The following is a 9238-nucleotide window of genomic DNA, read 5'->3' as shown; positions in this document are numbered from 1 at the left end:
ACGTGTAACCGAGGTACCCGGCGATGGAGGCATCAGCGATGGTATTACCCGTCTACTGAGCCCCAACCTTTCGTGTCATCGTATTAGTCACAACCAACTCTCATCCTTCAAAAACGTGTCATCATATTCACCACTTAAATAAAAGCATGCATATACATAATTTTTTCTTCAAACCAAGCATGCAACGTATTTATCATATTTTCGTAAATATCATAAACATGATGCATAAACAGTTAAAATCATTATAATATTGTGCTCAGGCCGCTGCCAGGACTAAAACTTACCCCGGGGTGCAAATCACCATTTTATCCCATGAAACCCAAAATTACAATTTTTGTAATGTATACTAATTTTAAAAGTGGAGAAATTTTTTATTTAAAAGCTCGCATTTACAAATTAACATTTAAAAGAATCATATTTATTTTAACATAAAAATAGCGCGGTTTAAAATAATCAAACTCATTCAAAATCATACGTAAACATAAACGAATAAAATCATAAAATCATCATCGTAAAAAAATGTTCATCTCCTCTCAATTTCATAAATCATAATGCGGAAAACATGTGGTCCTCGGGTCATGCCGCCGCACCAGGTCTGCCTACTCAGAGTTCGACACCTACAGTCTCCTCATCATGAAGCTCACCTGCATCTCACACGCCTAGCGAGTCTAAAGACTCAGCACACCTGTACCAGGAATAACAAGTACATATACAGGCACACAGCAGTGAAAAATATCATACTCAACATATCTTTCATGAACTTAAAAAGCTTAATGCCAACATACCTTTCATAAACTTTAAAACATGAACTGTAGAGCCCAAAATCAGTATACGTAAAACCCAAGAAAATATTAAATTTTTATTTGTTTATTTAAGTTTAAAATTAATTATGGCGATGCATGATCTATTTAAATTGCATTATTTGAAATTATTTATGTTTATGTGATGCACGTTAAAATATTTTCTCGAGTTTCATATTCAGGCGATTATTCGATGCGGGATCGAGGAGAAGAGACCGGTAACGATTTTGGCAATTTTAAAATGTGGTAAATTATTTTTAAGTTTAGATTGGGGCATTTTAAGTTATTTATAAGTTTTAGTATTTTAAAAGCCTAAATTATTTATTTAAGCGATTTTAGAATTTTATAACTTTTAAAGTCTAGCAGTTTTGAATTTTATTTTAAATTAGAGAATTTTATTAGAGTGTGTATTAGTTTACTATTTTGATTAACTTGTTAACTGAGTTAGTATTTTAAATTAGCTTGTTAATTATTAATTAAGCAAATTTAACTTCCTAATTATCACCTAAACTCACGCACACACCCACACTTACACACACATAATTCGGTTATCACATACACACACACTTTCCTTGCTCTTCATTTTATTTTCTTAAAGCAAAAATTAGGGTTCTTAGAATACAAGAGTAGCCGCCCCACCCCTTCAGTTTTCCAGCATATTTTCGTTGAGTTTTCTTCAAGAAAATCGAGCCACAAATCGTTCCGGATCAACCTTCGCATCTCCCCCGCTTCGGTGTCGTCGTTTCGGTAATGTTAAAGATTTAAAGGCATGTATATTCTATTTTTCCTGCGTCGATCTCGACATATTATGTGTTGTGATGTTTATTACGCGTAAAAATCCATGTATGATGTACAAATTTTGAGCAAAAATTTGTTGGATCGATATTTAAAACGTTTTTTTGGATCTAAAACTCAAAATTTGCTGTCATTTTAATTACTACGACTTTAAGGTCAATTTTTTGAAAAACCTTCAACATATAAAACGTAGAACTTTTCGATACCTTCGATTTGACAGTAAATTCAAAATATTCGGATAACAAATGTGTGAGTTATGATCATTTTTGTGGGACTGCTCAAACTGCGTTTTTCTGAAAAATACGTTCTTGATGTGCTCTTGAAGTTTTATTGTTTCAGGCTTCATTGGGGATTGACGGGTGTTCGCTTATGCGTTTAAGCATGTTGAGATGATGTTGGGATGGATTTTGGTGTGTCGGTTCGCATCAATAGGCACTTGTTTGCATTAGAAGTCGTAGGATGCGTTTTGGTGTGAAATGTCGTGTTCACGGATTGGATTGCGTTGTTTGTGATGCGTAGTTGTTTTGGGGCCTTTGTTTGAGTTTGAATAAGTGCAGCATCCTAGGATGGGTCTTGAGGTGTTGGTTCGCGGTCTTTATGATCGAGTGAGTATGATTAAGTCACAAATGTAGGGAATTCCGTTTGTTCACAATTTCAGCACCTACACGGACCCGAAGCCGGACCCTTACACGGGGTCCGTGCCCTTTTTCCTTCGAAATGTGAATTTTCAGCACCTACCCGGACCCTTACACGGCGTACGTGTACTCCTTTAAAAAAATATTAAATTAAAAATTAAAAGTTTTTTTTAGGGATTGTTTTGGGGTTTGATGTTATGGTTTAGTACGATGATTAAACGAGGTCAAGTCCCGAGAGATTTAGAACGTCATAAGGAAATTTTTCATTTTTGGGTGTGAGCATGACTAACACGTCTAAGTTATGAAACATAAGTGTTTGAACTCATGTTAGTACATGTAGCAGTGGTGGCCCCAAGCGAGATCCAATGAATCCCTCAACGCATAGTAAGTTTGTTCGACGTGTAAAAGAAAATACTTTTAAGTTTTTGAGGTATGCTAAATATCTTGTGACCAAATTATGAATGAATTTGGAAGTCGGTGAACGTGGCTGATGATCTCTCCACCCTGTTAAAGCATGAACGGGTTTATATCAGGATTGGAAAGCGATAAAGCATGACCAGGGACCAGTCATGTGAAGGCCCGAAAAATCCTTGCTCGAAAATTTTGAGGAAAATTAAAAAGTTTCTTTTTAAAGAACTTAAATTGTCTCATTCATAAAATCAACTGATGAATCAAGTTCAATGTTTAAAAATATAGCAGCGGAAGAAAATAAAATTTGCCAAAAATAACAATTTAAGAATATTCAACATCGGATAAAAATGTTTGCATAAAATGGTAACATGCTGCAAATGGGGTCTTCGGGTGCCACTACTGCCGACCCAAGCTGGCTCACTGGTCTCCGCCCTCGGCCCCAAGCTCATTGGTACCTACAACAATCAAGTCTAGTGAGCCTAAAGACTCAGCATGCAAATATCATAGGTAACGAGTAAATACTAAAGTAAAATTTGCATTGGATAATATATCATGTCATAAGGCATACTTAAAATAACTTGTACTGAGCAATTATAATACGTGCATAACTGAACTGAAAATCATAGTGAAAATGTTTGCTCCTTGGAGCCCTATACTGAAATAATTGATAAAAGTTTTCTGTTGAGATTATGGTCTACGCCTGTGGCCCCTGCACTGAACTGAACTGATCGGTAACTGGCTACCAGGGAGTATCAAACTGAACTGAGCTGACCGGTCACTGGCGACCGGGTGGTACCAAACTGAACTGATCGGTCACTGGCGACCGTATAAAATAATGCTCCGATAATAGTGAATTGACCACAAGCAATATCGCATTAATATCAAAAATAAGTATTTTCTATTTTCATGAACGTAATATAATTAAATGGCATAATGAAAAAATCCTGTATATTTTACCAACTGGATTGGATCGCTCCCAGGCTCGCTGCAACCTAAATATACCATGAAAAATATGCAATAGCTTATACCTGATCAAAGTATGCAATTAAGTTTGAAAATGCGACAATTACGTCTAACGACTTCATATTTAATCATGACTCCGAACCAACCCGAACCAACACTGAACCGACGTATAGTCATGATTAAAATACGCTTAAAATTATGAACTAATGCTCCTAAAATGATGAGGGTCTAAATCTAGGTGAAATGGAGGCCAAAACAAAAAAAAAACGCTCTTTCGAGAGTCAATTTGGCACATCGCACCGTAAATTCTCGTACGACCTCAAAAATGATCTGAATCACGAACGGTCAAAAACACGACCTTCCTAACTCGATGAGGCACTGTCCAGTCCAAGGCCATAGGCTAAAAGCCAACCAAGAACTCAAACGAGCCTCCGAACCGTCACAGCAAGTTGCTGTCAAATTCCAGCAGCTGTGCAATCGCGTGTCTTGTGTTGTTTTCGAGACTACCGGCTATTGGGGCGTGAACCACCGACCAGAGACTCTTACCAACATCCCAAGGAATGATTTGAACCATGGCTAAGGGCCCTAGGCCAGCCACAATCCTCACCATTCCAGCAACCAACCAAAAGCTCTTACCGAGGGCCCTCATGCGTGCGTGTGTGGTGTTGTGCTTCGCTTGCTGTCTCGACTAGTTCCAATGGCCATTGATTGACCATGGCACGATCTAGACATCTAGGGGCATGGTATGAACCGTGGCTAAGGGCCATAGGCCAACCAAGATCCATACCATTCCACAAAACTCGAACACACACATGCTGTCAAAAACCGAAAGGACCGAGAGGGGAGGGGCTATTCTTGTTGTTTTATTTAAAAACCGATTCACCATGGACCAAGCCACCAAAAGGGCGACTTAATCACGTCTTAGACATGCTAGGGAAGTGATCTAACCCTGGCTATGGGCCCATAGGGCAGCCAAGATCAGATCCTTTCCCTTGACCTCAAAACAGAATTTTCGAAAAACACAAATGGCTATGAATGAGAAGCTGCTGTCAATTTCGGTTTCTTTAATGCATAGGGCTGGTTTGAATGGACCATCATGGTCTTGACATACCCTAGTATGTGTCTAGATGTAGCCTAGTGAGCCTGGAGTCGAGCCATCCACCTGAAACGTCAAAACAAGAGAACCCGTGAAGCTTGTCATGGAAACCGAAAATCTGCATGTTATATTTTTCTTAAAATTCTTGGTGTGTTTCGGTTTTTGCATGGAAATGATGATAATGTAATGTAAAAATAATGATAATAGGACTTGATTGAAGAGTCAAGGAAGAATATATGCATGCCTGGTTCGTTTTGAAAGGTAAACGAACGAATAAGACGACTGGGCTCGGAGGAGATGAAGCGATCTTGCTACCTCGTTCTTCACTCGATTTTTCCTTAATGAGCTATCGATTTTTTTTTTGCTCACTAAACCCACGAAAATGCTCTGAACTCTCTCAAGATTTCGGTGGTGGGGGGAGGGGAAATGGTTAGGAGTGTGATGGAGATCCAAAAATAAAGGGATACCAAGGTATGACCAAGTCTCCTCTTTTGAAATTTTGAATTTGGTTTGCTATCAAATCTCTTGGATGGATCTAGAATGAGTGGCCGATTCCTCATGTTAATCTAGACTAGGATAATGCTTAATAATTAATTAATTAAGGTTGATTAATAATTAAAAGGGTTAGCATACTAAAATAACAAAGAATGGGTCAAAGGGTGAGTTGGCATATCAATGCTTAATCAACTAAGGGTGGCCGAAATTACACAATAAAAATGAAGGGGGAATGTTGTTTAGTTGATAAATTTTAATACCTTAAGAGCCTTACCTATCCCTTAAATAATTTAGTGAATTAATTCCCCTAATTATGGAACTTAAATGAATTTATTTTCTACTCACCTCAAGTAACTTAATTAATTCCTTGAACTTTCTTATTAACTTAAATCAACTTACTTGCTAGTAAAATAAATCCTGGAAATATTTTTTAAATCTTAAATTTATCTCTAAACTCCAACTCCAGTCCGGCCTCACTGAAATAACTGAAAGAATAAAATTAAACTGCTGGCTAAAATAATTAACTTCAAAGAAAAACATTTAAATAATCATGCAATGAAGTCAATTAAATTCAAAATATTAGAATTATGCATGGCTCGTACGTAGTCTAATTTACGGGTTCTACAAATCCACACGTTAAAGCATGAACGGAGATCTCATGTATGTGGTAGTGGATCTTCCCTGTCAGTCCAGTACTGTGGTTTAGTCTGATCAAGCGTATTCATGTATGGGTCAATTGATTTGAAACATATTTCTACGCAAACTGATGAAGTTTATGTATGCTCAAGTATGTATGATGCAAGCATGTTTAAGAAAAGCTTTAAACTGATGGCACGTCTATGATATGTATGTACGTTCTAGCTTTTGTATGCATGTTAAAGTTTTAAGTATGTACGCTCTATTTTAAAGATGCATGTGATTTTATTACGTATTACTCGTTATTTCCAGTTTATACGTGTTGAGTCTTTAGACTCACTAGACATTATCGATGCAGGTGAGGATGACTTTGAGGAGACGAGAGGTGAGAACCAGTGAGCTGGCTTGGACTGAGTGGGAGGCTAAACCCGAGGACCGCCCATTCTTTTAAGTTTTTACGCGATGTTCCAAATACTCTGAATCTTACGTTATTGTTTGCGAGATTTTAAACAAGTGTTTTTAGCCAACTATATTTGGGATCTTTTTGTCGCAACTATTTTGGATGAACAGTTTATTTTATCGAAATTTGAAGAGTTATCTCTTCTTTAAGAAAATTTTTACTTTTCCGCAAAATTTTAATTTAGTTTAAAAGTACGGTACGTTACATGAACATAAACGTATGATATAAAATCATGTCGTGTCAAATCATGTCATCTCATATCATCATATACGTGTCAAAACAGCTCATCGTGTCATCTAAAACTTAAAAAAAAATTTTAATTGAATTCAGTTCATTAGTTGTGACTTTCGTATCAGCTCTATCATATCAGCTCTATCGATGGATCCATCTACGTATAACCACAGTACTGGGCGGCGGGGACACCAGCGACACTCTCACCCGTCAACTGAGCCTTGACCTATCATATCATCATATCATGTCAATGGAAATACGATCGTCGGGCTCCCTCTGGGGCCTTCTTCCGTAAACAGGCTCCCTCTGGGCTTTTTCCCTCACGATATCTCAAATCATATCATCGTATTAGTCACAACCAATTTCCATCATTCAAAAATATCATCATATTCACCATTTAATAAAAACATGCATATACGTAACTTTTCTTTTAAACCAAGCATGCACCGTATTTATCATAATTTCATAAAATTCATAAACATGATGCATAAACTTTTAAAATATGATAAAATGTGCTCAGGGCGCTGCCTGAACCAAAATCTCACCCGGGTGCAAAATGACCATTTTGCCTCTGGAAATCCAAAAATTACCGTTTTTCCCCTAGACGTAAAATTTCACGTTTTTGACATTTTCTTAATTCCATTGACTCTAACATGTCCCAAATAATTATTTAAGCCTACAAGAATTTTCTCATATTTTTATTTAGCTTAAATCGATGACTTTTAAATTAATATTTAAATATAACATATTAATGCATTTTAATCCCGAATTAAACCAAACCTTAGCATAAAATTTCCAAATTAAAAACTTAGACTTCTAATAATTATTTGAGTATAAATATAATTTTCCATAATTTTATTAAACATAAAACTTGGCGTTTCAATTAATTCCTTAATTAACGTTTCGTGCGGCTATTAAATCCCGGATAAATCTAAAACTTATTATTTTTATCCGAAGCTTACCAAACTCCTTAAAACATCCCAAAACATATTTATAATCATTCTTAGACGTAAACTTGAGCTCATTTCATAATTTAACCGAATTGTTTTAAAACTTGGATTGGCGTCCCGATTTTAACCTGAATCGAAACGAAACTTAATCAAAATTTCCCCAACTTTTTACCACACTTACTCACCTCTTTTACAGCCTATAAACTTCGAGATATAACCCCCAAGATCCTCGGCTAAACACTATCATGCTGTACAATTTCAGCATTCCCCCCTTGTACAATTATATTCCAACATATGGCTCCAATCCTTAATTGCTTCGGTCCACCTTCTACCATCACGTGTCCAGCCATTAAGGCTCACCATTAAGACAGTAATGCACCGCCTAAACCAAGCATAACCCCTGAAAACTGCTGCTAATTTCCTCAACCACACTATTCGATCTCCAAACCCATCGCCCATACACGTTCTTGTCCCTAGCCCAAAACCAAGCGAACCATCTCCTGACCCACCTTCTCCTAGACCACCCTAGGACTCTACTGGACCCAAAGGAACCACGGCTACACTCCCATGCAAGAAGCACAGCTCGCCTGCTCGAAGTTCCCCCTCAAGCGCACCTCGCGCCCGAACCCACTACCCCACACCCGATCGGATACAAGGCTTGTTCCAGCAAGGCTCGAGCCTTCCTAGGCAGTGGTTCAGACCCACCAGGACCTGGTCTAAGGCTCGGATAGATCCTTGTGTTGCTGGACGGCCCTTGCACGCCGCTACTCCAAGAATCGAGCCACACCCAAGGAATAAAACTCTCGATCTACAACCCAAACTCCTTAAATCTCGACTCCAACACCACATCCCCTAACTCAAGACATGTCTTGGTCCCCTAGCAACGAAACTACAGCAGCCCCTTGCAACAAATTGGAAAGGAATGTGAGCAGTAACATAAGAATGCAAGAAACCCATGAAAATTTGATAATCCTCCCTACACATGCTTGGATCGAGAGTTTTACATACATAAACACATGTATATCAGTAATATAACGTGAATGATGCGAGAAAGAAGTTACAAAGCGTGCCTTGATGTTTCCTACACAAGAACGTCGAAGAAATGAACAATGGGGAAGCGCCTGAGAAATTTTCTTCTTTGCAAAAGTGATCACCGAAGCTTGTCTGAAGAAGGAGCTGAAAACCCACATGAAAAGCTGAAGGAGAGAGAGGAGAGAGAGGGGTGTCGGTTGATATAGAATAATTGGTGTAGGATAGGTTTAGGTTTAGTTTAAGTGTAGTTTAGATTAATTAAATTTTATACTAATGGATCTCAATTAAAATAAAAAGGGTTTTAAGCCTAATAAGCTTAAAAGTAGGTCCATTAAATCCAAACACTCTTCTTAAAAATATTTCATGTGGGAATGTTTTTGAAAATATTAGTCGAACCCTCAAAAAGTTTTCCGATTTGCTAAATTTGCGTGCCGTTAAAAATTAAAATCTTGCGGGTAAAAATACCCAATAAATCCCAAGTCTTGAAAAATACATTTAAAACATCTTATATTAATTAATAAAAATTAATCTTGTAATAAAAATAATTTTATTAAAAATTCTCCGGTCTCCGTTCCTCGTTCGAGCGCGAAATGGAACTTAAAAATCATAGTGCACGAACTTTTAAAATTTCATGAAATAAATCCTACCATACATAATTTATGTAAAAAATGCATAAAAATAATTAAACATTATTTAATGAAATAAACAAGCATTTAATGTTTTAAAACAATTTA

General features: G+C 37.1%; 1 long non-coding RNA gene across 2 annotated transcripts; it reads right to left on the bottom strand.

Annotated features, from left to right (window-relative positions):
• Positions 1–466: 466 nt before the first annotated feature.
• On the bottom strand, positions 467–8670 carry LOC142517927 (uncharacterized). Of its 2 annotated transcripts, none has more exons than XR_012813430.1 (2): positions 6497–8670; positions 467–769 (listed from the first exon to the last, which is right to left on the bottom strand). It is a non-coding gene; the product is annotated as an uncharacterized LOC142517927 (long non-coding RNA). The 2 variants fall into 2 exon arrangements; XR_012813431.1 differs by having other exon boundaries at positions 6509–8670.
• Between the last annotated feature and the right edge of the window lie 568 nt (positions 8671–9238).

The sequence above is a fragment of the Primulina tabacum genome, chromosome 11 (assembly GCF_025594145.1).
Source record: "Primulina tabacum isolate GXHZ01 chromosome 11, ASM2559414v2, whole genome shotgun sequence".
NCBI lineage: Eukaryota > Viridiplantae > Streptophyta > Magnoliopsida > Lamiales > Gesneriaceae > Primulina > Primulina tabacum.
The sequence above is the reverse complement of the archived record's forward strand: the minus strand, read 5'-3'. Positions and strand labels throughout refer to the sequence as shown.